Genomic DNA, 12,125 nt, shown 5'->3' on the forward strand with positions numbered 1-12,125 from the left:
GAATATTAGCAAGCGCGGATCAGGAAGTGAACGCGTCATTTGACGAAAGAAACATGCAGCTCAGAGTAGCAAAATAAAATAAAATACAAATAAATAAATTCTAATTAATCACTTTAGCACTCTATTGCAACTCCCCGGCAACGGCGCCAAAAATTGATGGGGTGCAGAAATTGGTAAATTAAAAATTGTTAAAATATTCACGTTGCAAATATAGTTCTTAACTTGCCAAAAATCCGCTCATCAATTTAGAAAGGTGTCACAGAGAATTAAAATGAAAAATACTGGGAGTTTGAGTCCCAGGTCGTCTCCCAACAAGTTGCAGGAAAGTGTGCTATTTTATTAATCAGAGATTTTCAAAGAAGTGAGTTGAATAAACAGGAAATTAAAATTGATGAAATTAATTAATATAAATAAAAGCCTTGACTGGAAGTTGATTAGCTGGAATCTCTATTATTGTTGGAATGCTTTCAAGATTAATTAATAGTTAATGGTTGTTCTGTTTAGTTATCCTTTACCAGGTAAAGAAAAGTCAAACAAGTTGGAATGTTACTTCTGTTCACGAGTTGCAACCCACTTAGTTCAAAGGGATTGGTATTAGTGACTAGAGAGCAATCCAACAGTTAACCCAATTACAATTTCTCTTTCAATCCTTCCAACTCAAGAGTTCCTTTCAATCAACTCCCCATCAAGTGAGGGACTACTCACTCATCGTAAATAATAAATCCATAACATACGAAAGGAAATTAAAAGAAGACATGATTATTAGAAATTAAAATGAATTAAAATAAAAGAAATAATTCTTGTATTAAATAATCATAAAAATATTCCAATGGCAAAATTGAACAAAGCAAAGAACATGGAAGAATAGTACCCAGTGAAGAAAACGAACTAGAATAACGGAGTCTTGATGGGGTAATAACTCTTCTCAGTGTTCCAATGCAAAGAGCAAGTAGAAATTAAAATTCTAAAACTATGAATGTCTAGAGAGAAAACCTAGAGGAGGAATAAAACTAGATCTAAAAACTAAAACTGTGTAGAATGAATGTTGTGCCGGGTTTCTGCATGTTCTCTGGCTCTAGTCTACTGTTCTGGGCCAAAAACTGGGTCAAAATATGGCCCGGTATTGCCCTCAGTGATTCTGCAAATTATGCAGATCGCGCAAGTCACGCGATCGCGTCGCTCATACGGACGCGTCATTCGCGTTTCGCTTTACCACGAGGGCGCGTCATCCATGCGCCCGCGTCACTGCAATTTGCTCTCTTCGGCGCGGTCGCGTCGTCCCTGCGGCCGCGTCACCTCTCGCTGGTCATCTCCTCAATTTCTTGTGTTCCTTCCATTTTTGCTAGCTTCCACTCTAATCTCCAACTCATTCATGCCCTATAAAGCCTGAAACACTCAACACACAGATCACGACATCGAATGGAATAAAGGAGAATTAAGAATACATGATTAAAGTCTCTAGGAAGCAGTTTTCAAACATGTAATAAATTCAGGAAGGAAATATAAATGCATGCTAATTTAATAAATAAGTGGGTAAGGATCATGATAAAACCACATAATTAAACACAACAAAACCATAAAATAGTGGTTTATCAATGGTCCAATGACATCTTTGATAATTCAGACAGACCATCATAGAATATATCCAGGATGGTCCATTCTGAAAGCATGTCAGAAGGACACTTTTTGGTCAGTTTCTTATATCTCTCCCAAGCTTCATAGAGGGATTCACCTTCCTTCTGTCTGAAGGTTTGGACATCCACTCTAAGCTTGCTAAGCTTTTGAGGAGGAAAGAACTTGGCTAAGAAAGTCGTGACCAGCATATCCCAAGAGTTCAGGCTGTCTTTAGGTTGAGAGTCCAACCATATTCTAGCTCTGTCTCTTACAGTAAATGGGAAAAGCATAAGCCTGTAGACCTCGGGATCAACCCCATTGGTCTTAACAGTATCACAGATCTGCAAGAATTCAGTTAAGAACTGAAAGGGATCTTCGGATGGAAGTCCATAAAACTTGCAATTCTGTTGCATCAGAAAAACTAGTTGAGGTTTCAGCTCAAAATTGTTTGCTCCAATGACAGGGATTGAGATGCTTCTTCCATGTAAATTGGAATTAGGTGCAGTAAAGTCACCAAGCATCTTCCTTGCATTGTTATTATTTTTGGCCATGCCTCCTTCTTTTTCAAAAATTTCTGTCAGATTTTCTCTAGAGAGTTGTGCTTTAGCTTCCCTTAGCTTCCTCTTCAGAGTCTTTTCAGATTCAGGATCAGCTTCAACAAGAATGTTCTTATCCTTGTTCTTGCTCATATGAAAAAGAAGAAAACAGAAAAGAAGAGGAATCCTCTATGTCACAGTATAGAGATTCCTTTATGTGAGTAGAAGAAGAAAAGAAATTTGAACACAGAGATAGAGATAAAGCGTAAATTAAAACGTAAATTAAAATATAAATAAAACGTAAATTAAAGAAATAGATACTTATGTAATTCATTGGTGAGATTTTTAGATAAGCGTATGAATATACTTGTTCTTCCTGAACCTCTGCTTTCCTATTGTCTTCATCCAATCATTCATACTCCTTTCTATGGCAAGCTGTATGTTAGGCATCACCGTTGTCAATGGCTACATCCTGTCCTCTCAGTGAAAATGGTCTAATGTGCTGTCACTGCATTGCTAATCATCTGTCGGTTCTCGATCATACTGGAATAGGATCCATTGATCCTTTTGCGTCTGTCACTACGCCCAGCACTCGCGAGTTTGAAGCTCTTCGCAGCCATCCCTTCCCAGATCCTACTCGGAGTACCACAGACAAGGTTTAGACTTTCCGGATCTCAAGAATGGCCGTCCATCGATTCTAACTTATACCACGAAGACTCTGATTAAGGAATCCCAGAGATATTCATTCAATCTAAGGTAGAACGGAAGTGGTTGTCAGGCACGCATTCATAGGTTGGGAATGATGATGACTGTCACGATCATCTCATTCATATTGAAGTGCGAATGAATATCTTAGAATCGGAATAAGCTTGAATTGAATAGAAAAATGATAGTACTTTGTATTAATTCATGAGGAACAGCAGAGCTCCACACCTTAATCTATGGTGTGTAGAAACTCTACCGTTGAAAATACATAAGAGCAAGGTCCAGGCATGGCCGAGTGGCCAGCCCCCATAAAGGTCTAAGATAGCATAAAACGGATCAAAGATGATCCGAAGATGTAAATACAATAGTAAAAAGTCCTACTTATACTAAACTAGTTACTAGGGTTTACAGAAATGAGTAATTGATGCAGAAATCCACTTCTGGGGCCCACATGGCGCGTGCTTGGGCTGAGCATTGAGCTTTACACGTGTAGAGACTTCTCTTCGAGTTGAACGCCAGTTTGTAACCTGTTTCTGGCGTTTAACTCCAGAATGCAGCATGGAACTGGCGTTGAACGCCAGTTTGCGTCATCTAAACTCGGACAAAGTATGGACTATTATATATTGCTAGAAAGCCCTGGATGTCTACTTTCCAACACAATTGAGAGCGCACCATTTGAAGTTCTGTAGCTCCAGAAAATCCACTTTGAGTGCAGGAAGGTCAGAATCCAACAGCATCTGCAGTCCTTCTTCAACCTCTGAATCTGATTTTTGCTCAAGTCCCTCAATTTCAGCCAGAAAATACCTGAAATCACTGAAAAACACACAAACTCATAGTAAAGTCCAGAAATGTGACTTTTTATTAAAAACTAATAAAAATATACTAAAAACTATCTAAATTATACTAAAAACTATGTAAAAATAATGCCAAAAAGCATATAAATTATCCGCTCATCACTAGCAAATAGAATTTTATAATTTAGTGAGGTAGAGCTAATTAAAACAAGAATTTTGACACTAATTTTAAAGAATTTGGTCCAAAATTGAACCAAACAGACCGAATCGAGCAAACTGGACCCATAATGGGCCCAAGGCCCAATCCAACCCCTTATATATGAAGAGCATCAGCTCTTCTTCTTCCCAAAGCAAAGAAGAATGCTGAACCTTGCATGAGGAGAAGCCAAAAACACCAAAACCCTTAATCCAATTTCAAATTCACTTAACTTTCAATCCGGAGCTCTGATCGACGCACCGTTTGCGGTCACGTGACCGCAACGTTGAGCTCTACAAAGCTCAATACTTAATTAGGTATGAAATCTACTTTTCGGTTTCAATTTTCTCTCCCCTAATTTCAAAATTATTTGGGCTTAGTGTTGAGAAATTGTGTAATTTTGGTGTTTAAGACCAAATTAGCTTCGTGGACTTGCTAGGTCTTGTCCCAATTTTCCGTTGGTAAGGTGAGAAGTCTTTAACTATCGTGAAATTTTGTATATGGCAGATCCTATATTGATTTAATGTTGTTTATATGGTATTAGGTTGAATTATATATATATTAGTGGCAAATTCATCGAGTTGGAAGCTTGAGTTTTAGACTTGGTAGCTGAATTTTCTGTTTTGAGAGGTTTAGAGCCTTGGATTTTGTGGAACGGTGGTCAATTGTGACGTTTCGGGTTTTACAAGAAATCGGCCAAGGTATGGTTTTGGTTTCTCGTATATAATATGTACGGTATTGTGAAAACTTAGGCTAGATGACTATAGGATAAGTTGAATATATGTTTGGAGCATGTTTAATGATTTTAGTTGTCAATGTATGTTAAAATGATGAGGTATGGTTAGATTAATGATTCATTGATGTTAATGTGTGGTTGGTGTTGGTAAGATGAATTGATGAATGAAGATTTTGATGCTAATGGACGAGGTTTTTTAATGTGAACATATGAATGTTAATAAATTGATAATTGTGTTTGTATATTTGAGAATTCATGGAATGAAGTGGTTCAAATTGAGACATGGTTGGTTTAAATGTAGAACTTTGGTTTTGATAAAGGAAATTAGTGAAATAGAGGTTTAGAAATCTTTGGTAAAAACTTGGTTTTTTACTAAAATTTAGCGAACCATAACTCGGATTCCGGACCTCCAAATTCTTTCAAACTTGTTTCATATAAAGATTGGGTCCGTGAAGTTTATGCCTTTTAGAGAATGGATGAAAAATATTTTAAAACGAGAAAGTTATACCCGTCAGAAGTTCGGTGTGCAAAACTGAAATTCTGCAGCACTTAGCATTTTTACCCATTCTGCAGAACTTTTGTACGCGATCACCTGCAGGCGACGCGACCAACCCTTTCGGGTTGGGCATCTCGCATACGCGAACAAATTGTTTGCGTACGCGACCAAGGAAAAACTCACCCAGCCGTATGCGCGGCCCATGCCAACGCGAAATCCCTGTTTTTCAGCAAAGTGAGTTTTGTGTTTTAAAACATAATTTTGAACTTCTAAACCTCTATTTTTACTCTTTCAGACCCTAAGGATTAGTTTTAAGTGTAGTGACAAGATTAAACTATGAAAAGGGAGGTTACTTGGAAGTGAAGAAAGGCTTGGAAAGATAAATTAGGGTTGGGGAAACGTAGAATTGATGATGATGTATGATTAATGAATTGAGAATGGTAAGGTTTGGCTTGTGATGTGACTGAATTGAGGGGTGAATGTTGAGATTGGCGATAACGGAGTATGGCCGAACTGGTTGAGATGGCAAGGTCTGCGCGTGATCCCGCTTGTGTGTTAACTTGAAAATGTCTTTGGATGGCAAGTTAAAGACGGAGGATTCCCTCTCTTGTCATGATGGGGATGAGGAGAAGGTAGAAAGGCACTCTCCTTCGTATTGTTTCCCCCACATTCTTCTCTAGTTACAAGGTGGAAAGGCACACTCCTTCGATTTGGAAAGGCACTCTCCTTCGTGAAACCTCCAGGAGAAGGTGGAAAGGCACTATCCTTCATTAAAGTTACTCTTGGGAATACGCAACCTAGAGACCACATCTGGGTTAGCTACCGAATGTGTCGGGTTCTGGTGATTTAACCGACACGTGAGCTCACGGCCAGTAGGAAACATTTATCATATGCATATGTATGTTTTGATTTCTTGTGCATTAATTGGGCTTGCCTATGTGATTATTATGCTTACCTTCTATATTTGCTACCTGCTATATCTGTAATCTACTAGTGTCTACTTTAATTTGTCTGCTTTGTTTGTTTGTGTGGGTAATCTATCTTATGGGAATACTATTCTAACCAAACACCGCTGTCCCACAGCCTCCACCATCCTATCCTCCATGCGATCCCATCGCCACCGCCTTTCGAACCTCCTCAATCCCAGTAGAAAACATAGATAATATACAATGCAAGTAAATCACAAGTATTGGCATGTAAGGCAAATAATTCAAATAGCAAATAGGCATGTTATACAAATAGGCAAGCCATTACAAGTAGTCAAAGCATACAAACAGATATAAAATGCATATGATGAATGCCTGCCCTATTGGCTGTGATATCACATTGTCGGTTCAACTGCCAACCCGACACATCTCCATGGAGATGTCGCCCTTTGGAATTCTCATATGGGAACCCCCGAGATATAGTGCTCGGATCACTGTCCAAGTACCGGCGCCTGCACGCTCTAATTATCCGAAGGGATGCGAGCGGGATACTCTTGCCACAGACCTCACATCTCAACGTAAGTGGGACGAACCACCGCCCTTACGCCGCCGCCGCTACCTCGACAGGCGGGATCCAACCCCATCCCTGCCAGGCGCATATCTTATCAACAAATCTTAGTACAAATCAATACTTCAGTAGTTTTCAGAAAAACATTTCCAGTATACATGGATCCATCATCTCATTCAACGTCCTCGACTCATCTCAACCACAGTAAATTCACATCTCAGTTCCGAACTCAATGGTTCCTCAATTCTTATCTCATACCTCAACCATTCATCACATAACGTCAAATCATCCTCAGCATGCCAGAAACCTAGGCCTCCATTTTCTAATTTATCATAAAATCATCTACTAGAACCCTTAGGTTATATCCCATGTTGTAATACTCAAAACTAGGCCCAAAAGTCTTAAAATGGTGTTATAGAAGCTTACAACCTTGTTGGGAAGGTAGAATAGTTGAAAAACAAGTAAAATTTAGGGTGTGTGCAGCCGCACAGGGGTGTGTGCGTGCGCACGCCCAGGAGATTTTAAAATGTGTGCGTACACACAGGTGACAAAACTTACAGAATCTGTTCACTCGCATAACCTGTGCCAGCGCCCCTAACAGACTGGCCTTCACAACGTGTGCGTCCGCTCAGGTTGAAATTCTTCCTTAGATATGTGCGCGCACAAGCTGTGCTAGCGCTGCAAACAGAACGCATTTTCCTGCCTGTCCGTGCGTACAGGTGTGTGCATCCGCACAGGTTAAAATTTTGGCAGGATGTGCGTGAACACAAGGGTATACGCTCGCACATATCAGAAATCATGAAATTTTGCAACTTAGCAGAATTTCAGATTTTTAACACAAACTTTGAATGATCATAACTTCCTCTACAAAATTCTAATTTTCACAAACTTTATATCAATTTAAAGGGTTTTCAAGGATCTTTAATTCTAATCAAATTTCAATCAATTTTGAAAATCGAGGCAAAAGTTATGATCGAACAAAGTTTACTAAAATTTCCTTTTTACCCAATTTTCACATGTACCCAAATTTACCAAATTCACAAGTCACATCCAACTAGATCAATACCAAACTTCCCTTTCCAGCACAATCTACCTTTTTAATCACACTAAGCTCAATTATTCCACCAACACATTTACCAACCATCAATTTATTCCTATCAATTCTCATAATCAATTTCATTCATACTTATATCAATATCCCACCACATACAATCATTCAAATCATCAAACATCTCAACTCAACATCGTCATTTCCCAACAAAACAACATCAATTTAGCATACAACTTCAACCAACTATCATCAACAACCATATAAATCCAACCTATCCTATAGGTCACTAGCCTAAGTGTCCATGAATATTATATACTACATAGAGAAAACCAAAACCATACCTTGGCTGATTTCCTATATGCACTAAAACTCCAATTTAGCACAAACAAGCTCCCAACCATAATCCAAGCCACCAATCAACTCCACAAGCATCAATAATCACAAACAAGCTCTAATATTCATGCTAATATCACATATTTCACATAAATCAAAACTTAATATTCACCATAAACCAATTTACAAAGGTTCAAGAATAACTCACCTTACCCAATAGTTTTGGAAGCCAAAACCAATGTCAATCAAGGGCTAGAGTGTACCTAAACACTCAAAATCACAAAATTTCACTTAATACAAAACCCAAAAAACTCAAAATTCTTAGGGCTGCTGAACAGAGAGGAATATTTGAAATCTTACCTACAAAAATTAGATGAGTAATGGGGTCGGCAAGAGCTTCGCGTAGCCGCTGACGGCATGCGAATCGGAGCACCGTAGCTCAAGTTATGGTTGAATGAAGAAGATGGTGAATAGTGTTTGAAACCCTCACATCTCCTCTTCTTCAATTTCACGTTACTGCTATTGGTGTGTGGTAGAAATGGCTAAGTTTGCCACTTAATGTACTTATATATTGTTGGGCTTGGGCCCGGCCCAACCTGTTAGCGTTTTTAGCCCATTTGGCCCAACTTTGGGCCAAATCTTTAAAATTAAGGCCCGGTTTTTTACTTTAATTATTTTTCTAAGGTCTTTGGCTGTTTTTAATTTTTCTCGCACAGTACTGAACAGACTTAAACCGGTTCAATTGGTTCGGCTGTCGGTTCGCAATTTTTTCTCAGTGTTTCGCAGAAAATAAATTTTCTGACTCAAAAAAATCTACTGAGTCCAAAAATTATATTTATATTTTCTAATTAATATTATAAAATTTTGAACCCATTCTGGGAAATTAAATTATTATTATTTGACGTTAATTACTCGGTTAATTACTTCGCGAGTCTTACATAACATGGGAGACAGCATGTTATGAAACTTACATTATTTTCACGATCAAGCCTTGAATGCCTTATTTTCACATATCTATTTTTAAAATAAAATACCCACTCCATTTAAAATAGTTACACGAGTGGAATCCACGTGCTCGAACCATTTTAAAAGTCTTAATATAAGGTGTGAAAGAGAAATAACATATAACTAATTTTTAACAATTTACTTTAACTAGACTACGTATTAATATCCCTAATAGTTATTATATTAATGTATAAACAAGAAGTCTATTATTACCCTCCATGCCATAACCAATAAGTTTCACCAGATTTTCATGGTGTAGCTACCGGAGATAATTGACTTCTACTTGTCAACAAAAGGATGCAAATCAATGAAATCGAATCAAAAGCAAGATCAATGAGTTAAGAGGAAAATATAAGCTATAATTTAAGGTCCTTATTGTACATTGATGCATGAATTTCCACACTTCGTACAACTGAACCAGCAAGTGCACTGGGTCGTCCAAGTAATACCTGAGCGAGTTAGGGTCGATCCCACGAGGATTGTGGTTTGAAGTAAGATATGGTTATCTTGAAGATCTTAGTCAGGTGAATATGAGATGTAGGTATGTTTGTTTAATTGCATAAAAGAAATAAAGAGAAAAGGGTACTCAGAACTCAGAAGTCGTATAAACTATGATAAGAAGGTAACTAAGGCTTGGAGATGCTTTGTCCTTCTGGATTAACTCTGGTCTTACTATCTTCTTCAATTGTGAATGATTTCTTCTATGGCAGGCTGTATGTGATTGACGCTGGTTTGATCAGCCGCCAATACTCCTCCATATCTGAACCCTCCTGCCTTTAGGTACTTTCTTCCTAATTCCTTTGTTCTCAGTGCTTATTAATAGCTGCCCAGCACCAAACTTAGAATTGATGTTTGGGGGCTTAGTAAAGCTCTTCACTGAAAAGAGATGGTTGGAACACTAAGTGTTGCACCGTTATCTTTCTTTTCTTAGAGAGAGAGAGTTGGGGTGAGGCATCTTGAACAAGATGTGATCCTCCCCTAGTTGTAGAACCAGTTCTCCCTTAGCTACATCAATAATAGCATTGGCAGTGGCTAGGAAAGGTCTTCTAAGGATGATAGAATCATCCTCATCTTCCCCAGTATCCAAGACTATGAAGTTTGCAGGGATGTAGTGGTCTTCAACCGTTACCAAGACATCCTCTACTAAGCCATATGGCTTTTTCATTGACTTGTCTGCCATCTCTAGTGAGATATTTGCAGCATGTGCCTCAAAGATTTCTAGCTACTCCATTACAGAGAGTGGCATGAGGTTTATACTTGACCCTAGGCCACACAAAGCCTTCTCAAAGGTCATGGTGCCTATGGTGCAAGGGATTAGAAAGCGTCTGGGATCTAGAAGCTTCTGAGGTAGCTTTTGCTGAACCAAAGCTTTGACTTCTTTGGAAAGCACTGGAGGTTCTTCCTCCAAAGGCTTTTTACCAAAGAGCTTAGGATTTAGCTTCATGAGAGCTCCTAGGTACCGAGCAACTTGCTCTTCCCTAGTATCTTCATCCTCATCAGAGGATGAGTATTCATCAGAATTCATGCATTACAGAAGTGCATGCAAAGGAACCTCTATCGTCTCTATATGAGCCTTGGCTTCCTTTAGTTCTTGGATAGGGATTTCTTGAGTAGGTATTGAGCACTCAGAGGGTGTGCCTTTACTGGCGTTCAACGCCAGCTCTGATGGCTCTGTGGGCGTTGAACGCCCATGCTGTATACCTTTACTGGCGTTAAATGCCAGTTCCCTTACCATTTTGGGCGTTGAACGCCTAGTGAGGGCTTTCTCACTGGCGTTTAGCGCCAGAGTTCCTGCCTATTTGGGCATTGAACGTCCAGCCAGTGTTCCCTGACTGGCGTTCAGCGCCAACTCTACTGCCAGGATGGGCGTTGAATGCCCAGTGAGGGCTTCCTCACTGGCATTCAGTGCCAGGCTTTTAGCCATTTTGGCCATTGAACGCCTAGTGAGATCTTCCTCACTGGCGTTCAATGCCTTCCCAGTTTTTCCAGATTTGGCCTCAGCCTCTGTGGTGATGGCCTTGCACTCTTCTCTTGGGTTCACCTCAGTGTTACTAGAAAGAGTGTCAAGGGGAGTCTCAAGGATCCGCTTGCTCAGTTAACCAACTTGTACCTCCAAATTTCTGGTGGAGGACCTTGTCTTAGTTATAAAACTATGAGTGGTCTTAGAGAGGTTAGAGACTATAGTAACTAATTCAGAAAGGCTCTATTTAGGAGTCTCTATATTCCCTTGAGAAGTTGGAAATGGTGGCCTATTGTTGAACCTATTCTGGTTCCTTCCACCTTGATTATTATTGAAGCCTTGCTGAGGCTTCTGTTGATCCTTCCATGAAAGGTTAGTATGATTCCTCCATGAAGGATTGTAGGTATTTCCATAGGGTTCTCCCATGTAATTCACATCCTCCATGGTGGGTAGATCAAGATCATAAGCTTCTACTTCAGAAGAAGCTTCCTGAGTACTGCCAGCTGTAGCTTGCATTCCAGTCAAATATTGAGAGATCATATTAACTTGCTGGGTCAAGATTTTATTCTGAGCCAACATGGTATTCAGAGTGTCAACTTCAAGAACTCCTTTCTTCTGAGGGATGCCATTGTTCATAGGATTTCTTTCAGAAGTGTACATGAATTGGTTGTTTGCAACCATCTCAATGAGTTCTCTTACTTTTAGAGGTGTTTTTTCAAGTGGAGTGATCTACCTGCAGAGCTGTCTAATGATATTTTGGACATCTTAGACAGATCATCATAGAGCACTCCTACGATAGACCATTCTGAGAACATGTTAGGAGGATATCTCCTAATCAATTGCTTGTATCTTTCCCAAGTTTCATAGAGGAATTCACCTTTTCTTTGTCTGAAGGTTTAAACTTCCACTCTGATTTTGCTCATCCTTTGAGGAGGAAAGAATTTAGCTAGGAAAGCATTGACCAGCTTTTTCCAAGAGTCTAAGCTCTCTTTTGGTTGAGAATCCAACCATATCTAAGCTTTGTCTCTTACAGCAAAAGGAAAGAGCATAAGTCTGTAGACCTCAGAATCCACTCCATTGGTCTTAACAGTGTCCCAGATTTGCAAGAATTCTAACAGGAATTAGTGTGCATCTTCCAATAGAAGTCCATGAAACTTGCAATTCTATTGCAGAAGAGAGACTAATTGAGGCTTAAGCTCAAAATT

General features: G+C 39.2%; 2 non-coding genes across 2 annotated transcripts; both read left to right on the forward strand.

Moving 5' to 3' along the window:
* The first annotated feature begins 1,664 nt into the window (after positions 1-1,664).
* On the forward strand, positions 1,665-1,772 carry LOC148565330 (small nucleolar RNA R71). The gene has a single exon (XR_015884032.1). It is a non-coding gene; the product is annotated as a small nucleolar RNA R71 (small nucleolar RNA).
* Positions 1,773-11,728: 9,956 nt separating this feature from the next.
* Positions 11,729-11,837, forward strand: LOC148565331 (small nucleolar RNA R71). Its single transcript, XR_015884915.1, has one exon. It is a non-coding gene; the product is annotated as a small nucleolar RNA R71 (small nucleolar RNA).
* The last annotated feature ends 288 nt before the right edge of the window (positions 11,838-12,125 follow it).

Source organism: Arachis ipaensis, chromosome B5, assembly GCF_059453495.1.
Source record: "Arachis ipaensis isolate K30076 ecotype BB chromosome B5, ASM5945349v1, whole genome shotgun sequence".
Classification (NCBI taxonomy): domain Eukaryota; kingdom Viridiplantae; phylum Streptophyta; class Magnoliopsida; order Fabales; family Fabaceae; genus Arachis; species Arachis ipaensis.